This window comes from Geotrypetes seraphini, chromosome 6 (assembly GCF_902459505.1).
Source record: "Geotrypetes seraphini chromosome 6, aGeoSer1.1, whole genome shotgun sequence".
NCBI classification, from domain to species: domain Eukaryota; kingdom Metazoa; phylum Chordata; class Amphibia; order Gymnophiona; family Dermophiidae; genus Geotrypetes; species Geotrypetes seraphini.
Genome location: NC_047089.1, coordinates 126,517,295 through 126,535,535, shown reverse-complemented (window position 1 = coordinate 126,535,535; position 18,241 = coordinate 126,517,295). Strand labels below are relative to the sequence as shown.

At 46.3% G+C, this 18,241-nt stretch overlaps 1 protein-coding gene across 1 annotated transcript in view; it reads left to right on the top strand.

The window, feature by feature from the left end:
* Positions 1–18,241, top strand: part of PCCA (propionyl-CoA carboxylase subunit alpha) — a 937,632-nt gene that overhangs the window by 407,351 nt on the left and 512,040 nt on the right. The window lies entirely within an intron of this gene.

Here is an 18,241-nt window from a genome sequence, read left to right as displayed (position 1 = left end):
ATTATTAGTACAACGAGGCATATTGCCCGTTTCTGATATGGAAACAAGTGCAGGTGTGGGTATGAAATGAATCCAAGAAAGAGATCACCTTACAAAAAGGATCACAAATAGCCCATATGTATAGTGTGGAATCTATCATTGCAGGCTGTTCTCAGCAAAAGGCATTAACATCAAAAATTGATCCATCCTTGTTCAATATTGGGGACTCAGTGCTTCCTTTCTTATATGGAAGATAGATTGATACAGCAGCTTTTAAACAGAAGCAGTATATTCTCAACACATGAGTGGGATGTAGGTTTGGCCAAAGAACTAGAACATCACATATCTCTGTATGATCCACACCCCCTCTGGGAGAGATTGAGATGGCTGGCACCAGGAGACATAAAAAATGTTAGAAAGCACTTGTGAGAGCTATTGGATGCTAGAATCATCAGAGTTCCAAAATCCATATGCTTCACCTATAGTGGTGGCTAGGAAGAATGGGTCCATATGCATGTGTATAGACTACCAAACATTGAACGAAAGAACCATACCAGACCACCACACATCAGCAAAAATAGATGAGTTGGACTGTCTGACAGGTAGCAAGTAGTTCAGTTTTAGACTTGAGGAGTGGGTGCTGAAGTGCTAGAGTGATAAAATGAAGATGTCTTTCATCTGCCCACTGAGGTTTTACCAATTCGAACGGATGCCCCAAGGGATTACAGGAGCTACAAGTACCTTCCAAAGACTCATGGAGAAAATGGTTGGAGACATGAATCTCTTGGAAATGTTGGTTTACCTTGATGACCTCATTGTGTTTGGAAGAACACCAGAAGAACATGAGGTGTGAATAATGAAAACCCTTGACAGGCCAGAGGCACAGGGGCTCAAGCTGTCATTAGATTAATGCCAGTTCTGCCTGCCTTGAGTGAAATATGTAGGACACATTGTGTCTGAAAGAGGAATTGCTACAGATCCAGACAAGATTGCAGCAGTTGCCACTTGTGACAGATCTACTGATTTGAAAGCCCTAAGATCATTCCTAGGAGAAGAAGTGATAATGGTTACTGCGGATGGGCAGACTAAATGGGCCATTCGGTCTTTATAAATAATAAATAATAATTTAATTCTTATATACCGCCATACCCGGTGAGTTCTAGGCGGTTTACATCAATTAAGGTAGTATTTGCATAGACACGCAGATTTACAACAATTTTATCAGATGTGAACAAGTTTTAACAATTTTACAGATATAAACAAGTTACAACAATTTTATCAGATATAAACAAGTTTTAACCAAACTTGACAGAGGATGACGGGAGGTAGTGGAAGCTAGGGAAGAGAGAAGCTATTATGTGGGAGGAGAAGAGCGGGTAGGATATGCGGGGGGGGGGGAGGGGTCGTTAAGGGTCTTGTTTGCTGAATAGGTAGGTTTAGCTGCTTGGAAGGCAAAGGTTTTGTCTAAGAATCTTTTAAGATGGCAGAGTTTTAGCGACGGGAAGGCGAACAGCTGAATTCTACGGGATTTCTTGTTTGTGTTGTAGAGGTTAAAGTGAGGATTAATGTAACTAGGAGTTGAACCATTTACTGATTTGTAGCAGAAGCATGCGAATTTAAAGAGGATTCAAATGGCAGCCAGTGAAGTTGGTAGTAGAAGGGGGTGATGTGTTCCCATTTCTTTAGGCCGAAGATGAGACGCACAGCGGTGTTTTGGATTATTTTTAGTCTCCTGGTGGTTTTCTTCGTGGCGTTAAGGTAAATGATGTTGCAGTAATCAATGATGCTGAGGATGGAAGATTGTACAAGTAGGCGAAAAGAAGTGTCGTCGAAGTATTTTTTTTATGGTGCGAAGTTTCCACAGTACGGAGAAGCTTTTCCTGACCATGAGGTCGGTGTGATTTTCTAAGGATAAATTTTTGTCCAGGGTGACTCCCAGAATTTTTATGGTGGGTTCGAGGGGGAAAGTTAGTCCTTTTAGTTGAATTGTAGTGTCCTTAATTTTGTCCTTGGGGGTGGCTAGGAAGAATTTTGTTTTGTCGGGATTGAGTTTCAGTCTGAAAGAAAGCATCCAGAGTTCGATCTGGTTGAGAATGTTTGTGATGTAGTTGAGTAGTTCTTGTGAGAAATTGGTTAGTGGGATGGCTATTGTGATGTCATCTGCATAGATGAAAGATTTGAGCTTGAGGTTGTGTAGGAGGTTACCTAGGGAGGCCAGGTAGATATTGAAAAGAGTGGGTGACAGGGGGGAGCCCTGAGGGACCCCGCAGGTGTTGTCCCAGCTATATGAGAACGAGTTGTTCTTGAGCACCTTGTAGGATCTATTTCTTAGGATCCTCTGGAACCAGCTGAGGACCTGATCGGAGATGCCGATGTGGGCCAGGCATTCAAGGAGAATGGAGTGGTCGACCAGGTCGAAAGCACTGCTCAGGTCTAGTTGTATAATCAGGGCACTTGAGCCCTGGCTAAAGAGTTTGTGGAGGTGGTCAAGAAGGGAGGCTATGATGGTTTCAGTGCTGTGATCAGCGCGGAATCCTGATTGAATGTCGCTAAGGAGGTTGAATTTTTCTAGGTATGCGACGAGTTCCGCCTTTACCAGCCCTTCTGCTATTTTGGTAAATAGGGGATGCTTGCGATTGCTCTATAGTTGGCAGGGGAATTTGGCGGTTCTTTCGCGTTTTTTACAATTGGGGTGATCATGATATGACCTTGCTTTGACGGGAAGTTTCCTGTGGATAAAAGGGAATTGACCCATGTCATCATGTTTGCTTTGAAGTGGGGGGGGGGGGGGGCGGCTTTCATGATGTTTGGTGGACATGTGTCCAGTTTGCAGAAGGAGTGTGTATATTTGTTGTAGTAGGTGTTAAAGGTATGCCAGTCAATTGTTGCAAATTGTTTCCAGCTTAGGTCTGTCCTAGTTCCTGGGTCTGGGTTCGATATGTCCGGGTCTGGGAGGATGGGGAACAACTCGAATGGGTTGGGCCTATTGGGTAATGTTGATCTTAATTTTTGAATCTTGGTGTTGAAGAAGTCTGCGAGGGAGTTGGCCGTTAAAGTGGATTCTTCTTGTGTGTTTGTGAAGGACTCGATGTTGTATAGGTCATTGACCAGTTTGAAGAGGTTACTACTGTTGGTTTTTATATTACCGATTTTGTGGGAGTAGAAATTTTTTTCTTTTTTCATTAGTGAGGTTTTTGTAATTTTTTAGTTTAAGTCTCCAGGCCAATCTATGTTCTAGGGTTCCAGATTTTTGCCAAAGTCTTTCTGCTTTTCTGAGTTCCTTTTTTAATAGCAGCAGTTCTGAATCGAACCAGCCCTCGTTGTTTGTGGTTCTTGTTCTGCGGGTTTTAATGGGGGCAATCTCGTTTAGTATGTTGGTACTATCCTTGATCCAGGAGCTCATGAGTTGTTCCGTTTCTTCGGTTGGGTTGGTGTTGATTTTGAAGCGGGACCAGAATTCCGTTGGGTCGATCTTTCCTCTGGTAGTGTGGGTTTTGGTAGTTCTCGTTTTGCTGTTTTTGGGGGGTTTATGTTGGCATCCAATGGTGAAGGTACATAGACGGTGGTCAGACCATAGCGAGTCTGACCAGTTGCCTTGTTTCCAATAAAAAGTGGGGTTGGTCTTTTACTTAGAGGAGAGAGTTACCAGGTCTAACTGATGACCTCTTTGGTGAGTTTTGATGGGGGGGTGTTTGTCATAGCCTAGTTGGGTGAGGAGTGACCAAAAATCCGAGGTTTCTGGTTGGTCGGGTTGCTCAAGGTGGATATTAATGTCACCGCATAGTAGGTTGTAGGGACTTGTTAAAGAATTGATTAGTAGGTTTTCCGCGAAGTCCTTTTTGGATTTGGTCCATTTTTTTGGAGGGATGTAGAATAGGGTGATGGTTAGTGAGGAGGGCAGTGATTTTGATGTTAGGGAGATGGTTAGAATTTCTGAGTTGGGCGAAGATGTTGTGTTGAGCGTGGTATAGTTTAGTTGGTCTCGGAAGATTATTGCAAGACCTCCTCCTCTTCCCCATGTTCTGACTAGTGAGAGAATTTTGAATCCTGGGGGTAGACAATCTTTAATGATGATGTCTTTGTCCGATAGCAACCAGGTTTCTGCAAGAAGGACAAAGTCGGGGTTAGTGTCAATCAGCCAATCTTTAATCAGTGTCGCTTTATTCCTCATTGATCTAATATTTAGGTAAACTCCAAGTAGTGTCTGGTGGTTGGTGTGGTCAAATGGGGAGTAGTGGGAGTGGGTCAGTTTTTTTAGAGTTCGTGGTATTTTTGAGTGAGGCTTGGTCGGTTTGTGGGGGTGAGGGGGGATAGTGGGAGGATTGGTATGTGGGTGGTCTTGTGTGGTGTGGAGCGTGTAAGTAGGGGTTTTGGGTTTTACTGATCGGTATGTTGTGAAGTGGATGGGGGATGCGTTAGAGTTGTCTGCGTTGCAGAGCCTAGTGGAGAGCAGGTAGAGTAGGAATAATGCAGCGCATTGGTGTGTGCTTGGCCAGGCCATTGTGAAGGGCTCGTCCTACCGTAATGGATGGAATTTGGGTGCTTACTGGGGGGGGGGGCGTAGCTGGGCGAAGAATGGGAGGGGGTGGCGCAGAGTGTGTTTGGAGCGTTATTTCTCTTGACTTGTCTCTTGGCTTGTTAGGGGTAATGCAGAGAGGTGGGGATTGGTTGGGGGGTACAGGTTACGTAGGTCCAGGACAGTGCAGAAAATGCCAGTACAATACAGTACATTAGAATCTCGTGTTGTATCATACAGTGCAATGTAGTGTCATACAAAATAATCCAGTGCAATTCAGAACAGTAACATAAAACAATGCAATGTAGTTTACGAGTTACAATCTGACACAGTATCTAGGCAGTGAGAGGGGAATACTAGTTAAATTATTCCTATCCTGCGTATATTGTATATGAGGGTATGTTGGCAGCTGTTTTTGAGTATATGTTGGCAGCTGTTATGTGGTATTGGTGTACTGGGTGCTGTATAGTGTTATAGTATGCAAAGGTCTAGCAGGATATGCATCAATGTATTAGGCAGCAGTAATACTTATCCGGTTGGGCTATCAGGTCTGGCTCCGTGGGGCTTGGAGTCTGGAGGTTCGGCCCTATTGGGGTTGTCCCGTGAGAGGGAACTCACTTGTAGATTGACCAGGTTGTGTCTCTGTCCGGTTGCCAAGCGTATGCCTGTAGTGGAGATCTGTGGTCAGCGCTGACTTTTCAGTGGACTAGTCTGTGTTTTCAGTGGTCTTGGGCTAGGGATGAGTGGTTCTGGATGATGGAATCCGAGGCCACCTATGCAGTTGCCTCGCGCAGGTGCTTCGCAAAGGCGCGTGCTAAGGCGCACGCGCCTTTGTCGTGCATCTTCGACGGCACGCCGAACGGCTGCACGCCGTTGGTGCTGCTTGTTTTAAAGAAGACGGCTCCTGCTGGTTCGGGAGGGGGGCGGAGCAGTGCTCCCACGCTCCTCTCCGGTCTCTGCAGGCACGAGGCTTGGTTTTCTGCGGCCCACCGAGCGGAGCCTGAAGCAAAAGGCTGCGCTCCGGTGGTGCTGCTTGTTTTAAAGAAGATGGCTCCTGCTGGTTCGGGAGGGGGGCGGAGCAGTGCTCCCACGCTCCTCTCCGGTCTCTGCAGGCACGAGGCTTGGTTTTCTGTGGCCCACCGAGCGGCGCCTGAAGAAAAAGGCTGCGCTCCAGTGGTGCTGCTTGTTTTAAAGAAGATGGCTCCTGCTGGTTCGGGAGGGGGGCGGAGCAGTGCTCCCACGCTCCTCTCCAGTCTCTGCAGGCACGAGGCTTGGTTTTCTGCGGCCCACCGAGCGGCACCTGAAGCCATCATGTTTCTATGATTTTGAGGCTACTACAGAAGGTTCATACAGAATTATTCAGTGATAGTACGCCCGCTGACTGAGTTCATGAAAGGTTACCCACCTGTAAAGGAAGGAGGAGGCAAAACCCAAAAGTTGGGGCTGCCATACTTTAAACTGTCAGAGACTTTTGGATCCAGGTGAACACAGGAGTGTGAAAGAGGCATTCAAGAATATTATCCACTGTTTGACAAATGCTTCAGTGTTGGCTTTCACTGACAGTCAACTGCCCTATATTCTGCATACAGATGCTAGCCAGGAAGGGTTAAGTGCAATATTGTACCAGGAGTATCCAGAGAGTATGAAACCTGTTGCTTTTGCCAGCCAAAAATTATCTGTACCTGAAAAGAAGTATCCAGCTCCCCAGCTGGAATTCCTGGCTTTGAAGTGGGCCGTGACTATATAGTGCTAAATTCACAGCATTGCACTGACAACAGTCTACTTACATATGTGCTAACTATGGCCAAGCTCAATGCTACTGGTCACAGGTGACTTGCTACGCTAACTACATATGACTTGAGTTTGAAATACCGCCCAGAAAAAATAAACATTGATGCAAAACTATTTCACACGCTTTGTCCTATTACTCTTTTACAAAACTGGTGAAGACCTATCTTTTTGATAAATTTGTCACTTGATACTTTATTGTTTGTATTTCCCTAGTACTTGTATTCTCACTGACTGTTCAGTTCTCTTTTCTATGAGCCACCTAGAACTGTGGTGGTATATAAGAATAAAGTTGTTATTATTATTATTATCATCATCAAGAAGAACACACAGCAGTTATTCTTCTGACCCATGGTGTAAGTACCAGAAGATGGGGTCAGAGCCTTTTGCTGGCCTATTAGTGAGGATAAAGCAATTACTCATTGGCACTATCCTTCCTGTGGCCTATTTATATCAGTGTCTTCAGCCTAAGTGAAAATGGTTTATTTTCTTTAAGTAAACCTGACCAGAAAATTTATCCAGGTTTAGAGTCGGTGTGGAAAGCAAAGAAGTACTACAAACCTATTGAATCTATGTCAAATCGCCCAGAACTACCTCTACTACTTTAGGAATGGGACTGTCTGTTTATGTCAGATTTGTTATATCAAACCATCCAAGATGCCATTGGCTGTTCCAAAAATAGTTGGTGCTGCCACAGAAATTTAGTGGTTCTGTATTAAGAAATGTACATGATGAGACTGCCCATATGGGTATGGATCGCACCACTGAGCTGATCAAGATTCCTCTGGTCCAGATTGTCTGCTGACATTGACCAATATATTAAGACATGGGAAGTGTATGATGAAAAAGACATTGCCTACTTTAGCTGCACCTCTAATGTATATTACCTGCAATGGACTACTAGACCTAGTTAGTGTGCATCGATTTTCCTGTGTCTGGAAAATGACAACTGAAACATGGTAATATTATGGTGATCACTGATCATTTTAACCAGTATGCCCAAGCCTACCCTACTAAAAATCAAGGAGCAGACACAGTTGCAAAAGTGTTATGGGAGAAATATTTTGTACACAACAGATTTTCCAACAGAATCCACTCTGACCAAGGCAGAGATTTTGAAAGCCGGTTAATCTGAATAATGTGCTAAATTTGTGGCATCAAAAAGTTGTATACCACACCGTACCACCCATAGGGAGATTCATAACCAGAAAGATTCAATTGAACTTTGTTAAACATGTTGGATACTTTAGATCCAAAGTAGAAACAGTGGAGTCATCATGTAAGCAGTTTGGTACATGATTACAAATGCACAAAGAATGATGCCACAGGGTATTCTCCTTATTTTCTTATGTTTGTTGGAAAAGTCCGATCCTCGAGATCTATTGGCAAGCCAGATTTACAGGATATCCACAATGAATATGCATGAAAAAGGTTTGCCTTTACTGCCTTCTTGGTAGAGGTCTGCACGGGAACGGGGATCGCGGGAATCCCGCGGGTCCCGCGGGGATCCCGCGGGTTCCCCCCCTGGCCCACGGGACTCCCATGGGGACGCCCACGGGACTCCCACGGGGATGCCCCCTGACCCACGGGACTCCCACGGGGACACCGCCTGGCCCACGGGCCTCCCACGGGGATGAAAACAGCCTACCTAAATTTTGGCGATGCAGGCATGCAGCTTACAAGTCCGGCGTCGCGGCAGGAAATAGCCATGCTGAGCAGTGAGCTCAGCACGTACACAGATGAAAGCCTTGCTTGCTGATTGGTCCGGCGGCCCCGCCCCGCCGTGCCACCGGACCAATCAGCAAGCAAGGCTTTCATCTGTGTACGTGCTGAGCTCAGTGCTCAGCATGGCTCTTTCCTGCCGCGACGCCGGACTTGTAAGCTGCATGCCTGCATCGCCAAAATTTAGGTAGGCTGTTTTCATCCCCGTGGGAGTCTCGTGCTCTATGGCTCTAAGTCTTCTTTAAGTCTTCTTACTGCAGAGTTGGTTCCATTCTCGGTAGGGGATACCTCGGTAGGCTCACTGCTCAGCTACTGGGAACCCAGATTCGATCCTGTTCTGGGTGGAGGACATTTGTGGGGTGGGGTGGGGTTGGGTGGGGAGGGGGGCTAGTTTGCGACATCAAAGCACAGTCTGTCCCATTCTAGGGGAGAAAACCTAGCAGGGACCAGGCTGCACCACAATACTGGCTTCTAGAAAGCACAATGGACTGGGGGGGGGTCTAGCAGTGTGTAGCACCATTTGGACCCATGCAGCCTTGCACGGCCATTCAGATGCTGACCTGAGGTCCCTTTCCATCCAGCATCTGCCCCTCCCCCTCTTTCCATCCAGCATCTGCCCCTCTGTCTGCTGCTTCTGCCCAGCATCTGATCTGTCTCCTCTCTTCCTCCTTTCTGCCCCCTCTGTCATCCCATCCATCATCCACCCTTCTTTCTCCCCCCTTCCATCCAGCATCTGCCCATCTTTCCCCCCTTTCAGACCAGCATCTGCTTCATTTCTCTTTCTCCCCCTTCTATTCAGTGTCTGCTCCATCTTTCTCTTTCCTCCCTTCCATCCGTATCCTCCCCCTCTCCTCCTTTCCATTCAATGTCTTCCTCCCCTCTCCTTTTCTTTCCATCCATCATCTGTCTTTTTCTCTCTCCCCAGGCATTCCAGTTTGTCTTATCTTTCCCCTTTCATCCAGTGTGTCTGATCCCTCCCCATTTCTATCTACAGTCTGTCTCCTCTCACCTCCTACATCCAGTATCTACCCCTTCCCACCTGACACCTCAGCCGCCGCCAGACTGATGCAAAGCCTTCCCTCTGATGTCAGCTCTGACTTCGGGGGAAGACTTCTGGGTCGGCTACATATGGCTTGCTGCAGGCTGCCTCCAACCCCTGCTGTTATCTGGACTCGAATGAAGTGGTGGAAGGGAGTGCATTTTTGGACACAGAAGTCATGAACTGGGGAGAGAGGAAAGGAGGGAAAGAGATGCTGAGGTGGGGGAGGGAATAGAAAGGGAGAATTGGGTGTGGGTGTGTCAATGAGCGGGAAAGAGAGATGGTTGTGTACACACGGCAAATGGAAGAAAGAGGAGAATTTTTGGTCGTAGGGAGGAAGGTACAGAATATGATAGGGAAGAAAAAGATGAGAGTGAGAAATGTGGCAAGGGAACAATGGGGCAGATTGAAAGGGATGCAAGAGGGAGGAATATTGGACAGTGGTGAAGGGAATGGAGGGAGAGATGTGGCATAATGCTGGAGAGGGGTGATAGAAGGAGAAATGTTGGGCGTGGGGCTGGTGGGCAGGCACGAAAGATGAGAAAGAGATAAATGCTGGATCATGGTAGGGGGAACCAATGGACAGCAACAGAAGAATTTACAGAAGATGGGAAAGCGGAAAAAAGAAACTGGGACCAACTTTATGGAAAAATAAGTCTCCAGACAACAAAGGTAAAAAACGGAATTTATTGACTAAAATATGTTAGCTTTGGGAAATGTATATGGCAGATGTCTTTGTATTGTGTTCAAAAGAAAAGGAAATTCATTTCTGGTTTTATTTCTACAGTGTTGAAGTACTTGTTGACCCTTGCTGTGACTGGTGGGGATCCCCAAGCACCGCCAGCAGAGGACCTCCTCTAGAGATGGCCAGAACTCCACCAAGCGCAGCAGTGGCTGGCAGCATCCATGAGCCACTGAGGTGCCAGCATCTGTGACTCAGGGACGCTACTGCTGCCTGCCAAGCATGGCAAAAGGGACCCCCGGCCAACTGCAAAGGAAGTCCTCAGCTGACAGTTTGTGGGTTCTCATCAGCTGAGTATTTATATTTTATATTTACATTAGAGGTTCTGGTAGAAACCCATTTACAAAGTATGTATTCTTCCCAATTAATTTTTCCAAATTAGTAAAGTCTCTTTGCTTATTTGTAAATGGGTCTCTACCAGAGCCTTTAATTCAGTAGCATAATTAAATAAAATAACTATTTCTGAAGTTTATAGGGAAGGGTGGTGACGGAGGGGATTCCTTGCGGGGACGGGTGGGGACGGAGGGGATTCCTCGCGGGGACGGGTGGGGACGGAGGGGATTCCTCGCGGGGATGGGTGGGGACGGAGGGGATTCCTCACGGGGACGGGTGGGGACGGAGGGATTCCTCACGGGGACGGGTGGGGACGGGTGGGATTTTGGCGGGGACGGGTGGGGACGGGTGGGATTTCTGTCCCCGCGCAACTCTCTACTTCTTGATATGCAAATCTCTCTCATGCATATTCATTGTGGATATCTTGAAAACCTGGCCTGCCAGTAGATCTCGAGGACCGGACTTGGGCAGCCCTGCACTAGAAGGACACACTTTGGTGAAATCGTCTCTAATACATCCAGATTCTCAAAGCAGCTCAGATTATCAAGCAGCTCAGAAGACAACTGGCAGTAAACTCCGTTATGATGCCTGAGTAAAAAAACTAAGAGCTACAAGCTGGGGACAGTACTGGTCAGGAATCTAGGCATCCTAGGCACACACAAGCTAGCAAACCACTGGAGCAAAGAGCCCTGCAAAGAGTAGTGACTTAGTTGCCAAACCTGTCAGTGTACAAGCTGACACCGGCAAGCTGACACCGGCAAGTGGAAAAGGTCCTGAGAGAACTCTACACAGAAATCCCGTACTTCCTAAGGGTCAATCAGTTTGACTACCACAAATTGAAAATTCTGCAACCCCCAGGCCAATAGTAAAATACACATAACACACCTCATGTACCTCCTATACATAGGCCAGAAGCAATGCCTCTACCTGGACGTAGCAGTTCCACAGTTGATAACAGTCCTTACAATGGAATATTGGCAGACATTAATGTTCTTACGCAGGTTAGACAGGACCCCTAAGCTTGACTCAAAACTTGTTTATGGTGAATTGGATACTCCTTATAATCAATCTATACAAATTTCTGCAAAGACTGTCATTGCTGATGGGTTGACTGTTCTTGAATGACTAAGTAAATATGTTCAACTGGCTAGTCAAGACGACTGTTTTCTTAGGTAGCAATTGTGCTTACCACACTTACCATATAGGTGGACATGGGGATTTGTCTAATTGTGGCAGGGAGAAAGTGTGAGGAAGCGGATTTCCAAGTCCACTGCATCTTTCAAATTTCAGTGAGGAGGGGGATTCCTGTGTTCCCTAAATCTGTCTAAATGCAGGATTTCAGCAAACAGGCCTCTGATGTCATTGCAACAGGGATGCTATCATGCACACTGTGTGGACTCCTCCTACTGCCAAGAGCAGAGAGCTACTATTGGCTCTTTTGAAAGAAAGCTTTTTCAGCCTGATAAACAGTGTAGAGAAGCACAGAAAGCAGTTGGTGGAAGAAGGGGAAGGAAGCAGTTTTGGAGTAGAGAGAGAAGCAGCTTATCTTTCTCTGGTTAATAGTTTTGTAGGAGCTGGCAGAGAATTTCTTTAAACAGCTGGCTACTTCTACACATTAGCTCTGAGGATCATTGTCCCAGAACCCTGAATATAGGGGCTACATGCCTGTGTTCCCTAAATCTGTCTAAATGCAGGATTTCAGCAAACAGGCCTCTGATGTCATTGCAACAGGGAGGCTATCATGCACACTGTGTGGACTCCTCCCACTGCCAAGAGCAGAGAGCTACTATTGGCTCTTTTGAAAGAAAGCTTTTTCAGCCTGATAAACAGTGTAGAGAAGCACAGAAAGCAGTTGGTGGAAGAAGGGGAAGGAAGCAGTTTTGGAGTAGAGAGAGAAGCAGCTTATCTTTCTCTGGTTAATAGTTTTGTAGGAGCTGGCAGAGAATTTCTTTAAACAGCTGGCTACTTCTACACATTAGCTCTGAGGATCATTGTCCCAGAACCCTGAATATAGGGGCTACATATACATAACTCATACTTCCCACAGAAAGGATTAAACAGCTTCTTGGAGTGAAGGGGAAGAAATAATAGGCCTGGAACAGAGGAGAAGGAGAGAGATGGTAGATAAAGGGATGGAGGGAGGGGGAAAAAAAGGGAGAGAAGTTGGACCCAAGGGTTGGTGTGGAGAGGAGGGGGTATAGAGATACTGTATAGAGAGATATTTGAGAAGAGAAAGGGATAGATGGTGGACCATGGGGTGGTGGGGAAGGCGTGAGAGAGATGCTAGATGAAAAGATAGTTGAGAAGAGGAAAGGAGAGCTGGTGGATCTGTGCCACCGGCAGCATGACTGAAGTCAACATGCTGTCTTCCATGGCCCAGAAGCTTTCCCTCTGCTACTGCTTCCTGTCCCCACTTAGGCGGGAAGTAGTAGCAGAGAGAAAACTTCATTCACACTGCCGGTGGCCTGAAGAATGCAAGAGTAGCTGCCTTATTGGATCCCTTGGAGGAGAGGAACACAGTGGGATTGCAAGGGGAGTAGTCATTAGAGAAATGCTGGACCACTGGATGAAGAGGAAGAACAAGAAAGAGATGTCAGACCTTAGGGCAGGGGTCATGATCCTTTTTGGCTGAGAGAGCCATAAACACGACATATTTTAAAATGTAATTCCGTGAGAGCCATACAATATGTTTAAAACTAAATACAAGTAAATGTGTGCATTTTATGTAAGACCACACTTTTAAAGTACAATAAATCTCTGAATTATTTTTAATAACGTTGTTATGCTTTTTATGATGAATAAAGTAGTTCTTACCATTAATGCGACTTCTGGTGCTGCATGGTTTTGCTGATGGCTTTGTAGTCTGGTTGATACGTGGTGAGGTTAAGTTTCATGCAGGCGTTGAGACTTCCATCCGATAAATATGATCGTAGGTTGGTCTTGATGTTCTTTAGATGTGAGAAAGACTGCTCACATGCATATGTAGAGCCAAACATTGTCAGTACAGCAATACTCACATGCTGCAGTGTGTGGTATGTGACAGGAAGTGCATTCTAAGTTTTGACAATCAGCTGGTCTGTAGGTTGAAGTTTTTTCATTTCTCCACACTTGTTTGCTCACCAACTCTGCTTGCTGTCATGCAAGTCTTTCCAAATCTTCATTCAGTGACTTGAACTTATTCACCCACATGTTTGAGGCCTTCAGGTCAGCAGCTTGGAGCTCAAAATCTCTGACGGAGACACCGGGGATGTAACTCAGGTTGACGCTGTCCACTGCACACTCATGTGGATAGGTGGTGAACTTAAAAAGACGAGCGCACTCACGAAATTCTCCAAAGCGCGCTTTGAATGACTGCAGGAGATTAGATGTGAAGCCCGCTAGCTGCTGAAGATCAAGATGTTGAGCAGGGTCACTTGCTGTGCATGCATCTTTAAACTCTCCCAGTTTTTCAAAGTGTAGTAAACAATCTGTTTCAGTGTCGGCGATGAAGAGTTCTAGCTTGTTTTCAAATGCAAACACTGCTTGTTGAAGGGATAAGACTGTATTCCCAACGCCTTGCATTTTCACACTGAGCTGGTTCAGATGTTCAGTCATGTCCACGAGATAGTAGAACTTCAGGAGCCACTCAGTGTTAGCTAACTCAGGATGCTCGACGTTTTTCATTTCAAGAAAAGTCCGGATTTCGCTCAGACAAGCCGCAAAATGGCTGAGTACTTTCCCTCTTGACAACCAACGCACATTGCTGTGCAGAAGCAGACCAGGATAATTATTCCCAACTTCATCCAGCAGTGTTTTAAACTGGCGATCATTTAAAGCTCGGGCAACAATAAAGTTGACCACGTCGCTAGTGCTTGCTGCACTTTGTACCATCGGGACAGGCAGTCCCGCTGCTGCCCGACCCAGCCAGCTGAGAGGGTCCTTGGAGAAGGAGCCCTAAACATCGGAGAGCAGAGAGGGAGCCTGTCGCTAGTGCTTGCTGCACTTTGTACCATCGGGACAGGCAGTCCCGCTGCTGCCCGACCCAGCCAGCTGAGAGGGTCCTTGGAGAAGGAGCCTTAAACATCGGAGAGCAGAGAGGGAGCCTGTCGCTAGTGCTTGCTGCACTTTGTACCATCGGGACAGGCAGTCCCGCTGCTGCCCGACCCAGCCAGCTGAGAGGGTCCTTGGAGAAGGAGCCTTAAACATCGGAGAGCAGAGAGGGAGCCTGTCGCTAGTGCTTGCTGCACTTTGTACCATCGGGACAGGCAGTCCCGCTGCTGCCCGACCCAGCCAGCTGAGAGGGTCCTTGGAGAAGGAGCCTTAAACATCGGAGAGCAGAGAGGGAGCCTGTCGCTAGTGCTTGCTGCACTTTGTACCATCGGGACAGGCAGTCCCGCTGCTGCCCGACCCAGCCAGCTGAGAGGGTCCTTGGAGAAGGAGCCTTAAACATCGGAGAGCAGAGAGGGAGCCTGTCGCTAGTGCTTGCTGCACTTTGTACCATCGGGACAGGCAGTCCCGCTGTTGCCCGACCCAGCCAGCTGAGAGGGTCCTTGGAGAAGGAGCCTTAATCTTCGAACAGCCGCGGTACGCGGCCCGCGGTTGCGAGCCCCGGGTCGCGAGCTGAAGGGGCGTGGCTAAAGGGGCTTGCCCCTTTTGAGCCCCTTCGGAGCCTAAGAGGAGCAGGGAGCAGGACTACCGATTCTTCAGCATGGGTAAGAGGAAAGCTAAAGCAATACCATCTGCTGCAACAACAGGCCCGATGGATCGCCATCTTGTGGTTCCTATCTTGCCTCCTGTTGAGGAACAGGTAACTTTTAATATTCAAGCTGTCTCCTTATCCTCTGGGGAACCAACACCACCTCCTCAACCATCATATTCCTTACGGTTAGAAGAATCTCCTTCCCCTTTTAAGGAAGGAATAATTTCTTCTTCCCCTCAATCACTGTCAGTATCTGGTCTGGAGGTTTCAGGACCGTCCCTGGGGCAGGCTAAAGAACTAACCCCAGTGCAGATGAGTACTGGGCAAAGCTCGGATGCTCTCCCCAGGGATAAAGTGATCACTCTAAATGATGTTTGGCTTAGTATTAACAGAATAGAGTCATCTTTACAAAAAACCGTTTTGAACTTATGTCAATTTTCATCTGATGTAACTGTGAAAATTAAAGAACAAAATAATAAAATTGGAGAAACAGCTGTAAAGGTTGAAAAGTTAGATCAGGCAGTAGGTAATTTACAAGCTAGTGCTGTTTCTAATATAAAGGATAGTATGATACATGCTAAATTAGAAAAAATGGAAAATGCTATTAGAGTTAAGAACCTTCGTTTGTTAAATTTTCCTACCACACATTACCTTTCTTCAATGGAACTCTTGAAAATGTATTTGAGGGAGATATTACATTATAACAAAGTGGAGACCTTTGAGGTCGATAATTTATATTACATTTCAAGAGATTCCAAAGAAAAGGTAGAGGAAGGTGGGATGGATAGAATAGTATCACCAGAGAGTTTGAATGTATCACAGTTTTTGGAGTCATCTAAAGACATAATTGAGAAACGAGCAACTCTTCTCGTGACCTTCAAGACAGAACTTGAGAAACAAGATATTTTGAAATTATATTTCCTGAAAAAGCAAGAGATGTTTTGTGGTCAACGGGTGACAATTTTCCCAGATGTCTCTAGACAAACCCAGTTTAAGAGGAAACAGTTCCTTCAGCTAAAGCCTAAGGTTTTGGCAGTCGGAGCTACTTTCTTCTTAAAATTTCCATGTAAATGCCTGATATCATATGGAAATGATAAATATGTGTTTTTTGACCCAGCCCAGGTGGAAGATTTTATCAAAGAGAAACCTTTGTTGAAAGTTTAATTCCTTATATTCAGTTTATTTTTGGAGGATGATGTATAATATATATAATAGCCATTTGCCTGTTCCTAGATAGTAGATAGAAAGATTTGCTTTGATGTTTTATTTGTACTGGCGATCAGTTTTAATGTGGACTAGGACATGGTTGATTTAATTTCCTTATATTATGTTAATTCCCGTTAGGGAATTTACATTTATATTTTTTTGTGTTCATTCATGCATGTTTGTTACAAAGATAATGTAATGAATAATCAAATAAATAAATAATAAAAAAAAAATAAAGTTGACCACCTGAATCACCAGCGACATCACCTCGCCAAGTTGCTCACCACACATCTGAGCACAAAGCGCTTCCTGATGTAGGATGCAGTGAAAACTTAGGATGGGTCACTTTTCATGTTCACGAAGAAGCGCTACGAATCCTCTGTTTTTCCCCACCATGCACGGAGCACCATCAGTACACACCAAAATAAATTTATCCATCAGTAGATTTTGTTCTTTAGCGAGCTCAGTGAAAGACTTGAATAAATCCTCCCCTCTTGTTGTCCCTTTCATAGGCAAAATAGCAAGATTTTCCTCACGTAGTGTGTCACCGCTGAACTGGGATAAATGGCTTACGTCTGTTGACTCATCCAAAGCGAGAGAAAAGAATGGTGCTGCATTTATGTCCTTCACTTGTGTTGCCTCAATTTGATTTGCCATCATGATGGTACGATCGTGAACAGTTCTTGCCGACAGAGGCATGTCTTTTATTCATTTGATTATCTTGTCTTTATCCGAAAAGTCATCAAATGTTCATTGGCAACATCAAGCATGAATGTTTTGGCATACTCCCCATCTGTGAATGGCTTTCTGTTTCTAACAATTGCTAAAGCACCAGCAAAGCTAGCCGAATTCCAGTCACCTTGTTGGGTCCAAACACGGAGTTGCTGCTGACTAGCTTTCACTCTGCACAGTAGCTCTTGACATGCTTTCTTCCTGCTGTCCCCCACAGGATATTTCGATGCAAATGTAGTATGGTGTGTGTTGAAGTGCCGCTTTATATTTGACCATTTCATCGATGCAATTTTATCATTGCATATTAGACACACTGCAGAACCTGCTCTCTCCTCAAAGGCGAATTCCTCTGTCCATTCCTACGGAAAAGTACGATACTCCTCATCTTTTTTTCTTTTAGCCATCTTTTTCAATAAAAGGGTTTCTGCAATTAGCTAGCTGACTGAGGTGAGGAAGATACCATCCCAGATAGTGGTCTGTGGGGCAAGGCAGAGGTAATGAAAGCAGGGTAACCAATTGCGGGTGTAGCTGGTGGGATGGGAAGCCGGGGCCTTGATTTGAGGCTGCCTGTGAAGGACGATGCAGCTTTAGGCCCAAGGATGCCGGATGTGGATGCGATGCAGAGGAGGGTGTGGCCTGTGCTCGGTGGAAAGAAGACATATTCTTCTTTCCCAGCATGCATCAATCAAGCCCCAGCCAAGGATTTTCCCATGCATTCATATAGTCACAGAGGGACACTGGGGAGATTAGGGGGGGGTGGTTCTGGAGCAATAACAAATGAAGTAGGCACACTCACAACTTTTCCCCTTCACTGGTATAGCTTGCTGCGGTCCAGGCTAGAATCTGCAGCTGGGGGAGGTGCCACACTGTGCAGAGCGTCGGAAGATGGCCGCTGCTGTCCCCGTCCTGGCTCAGATCCAATCTGGCTCTGTGTTGGCGGCTCCCATTTCCTGGTAATCGGCAGAATGTCCCCGATGGTCTGGGTAGGTCTGCTCGGGTGTCCTCTGCTACAGTGCACGTCTTGGAGAAGATTTTTCTCTGCTGCAGCAGAGGAGCTCGTAGTGTGTGCGGCCGCTCTCCTTGGCTCCGCTCCCGGAAGTCAGAGTGTCACGTTGGCAGCGAGCCAGATTCAGCCATCAAAAGAGCTACATCTGGCTCGCGAGCCATAGGTTCCTGACTCCTGCCTTAGGAGAAGGGAAGGAGAGGACAAATGCCAGACCATGGAAGGGAAGAAGGATAGAGAGGTAGGTGAGAGGGAAGAGAGGGACAGGGAGATGTGAGACCACAAATGGGAAGGAGGGAAGGGAAGGAGGGGAGAGAGATGCCAGACTGTAGGAAGGAGAGGAGATGATGTCGGACCACCAGAGGGAGAGAGAGGGAGGAGATGCTGCACAGGGATGGAGAGGAAGGGGGGAGGGAGATGGTACATAGGGATGGGAAGAGAAATGCAAGAAATACTGTTTAAGGAATGTTGGAGAAGGGGCGGAGGGGCTTGAGGCTCTGATT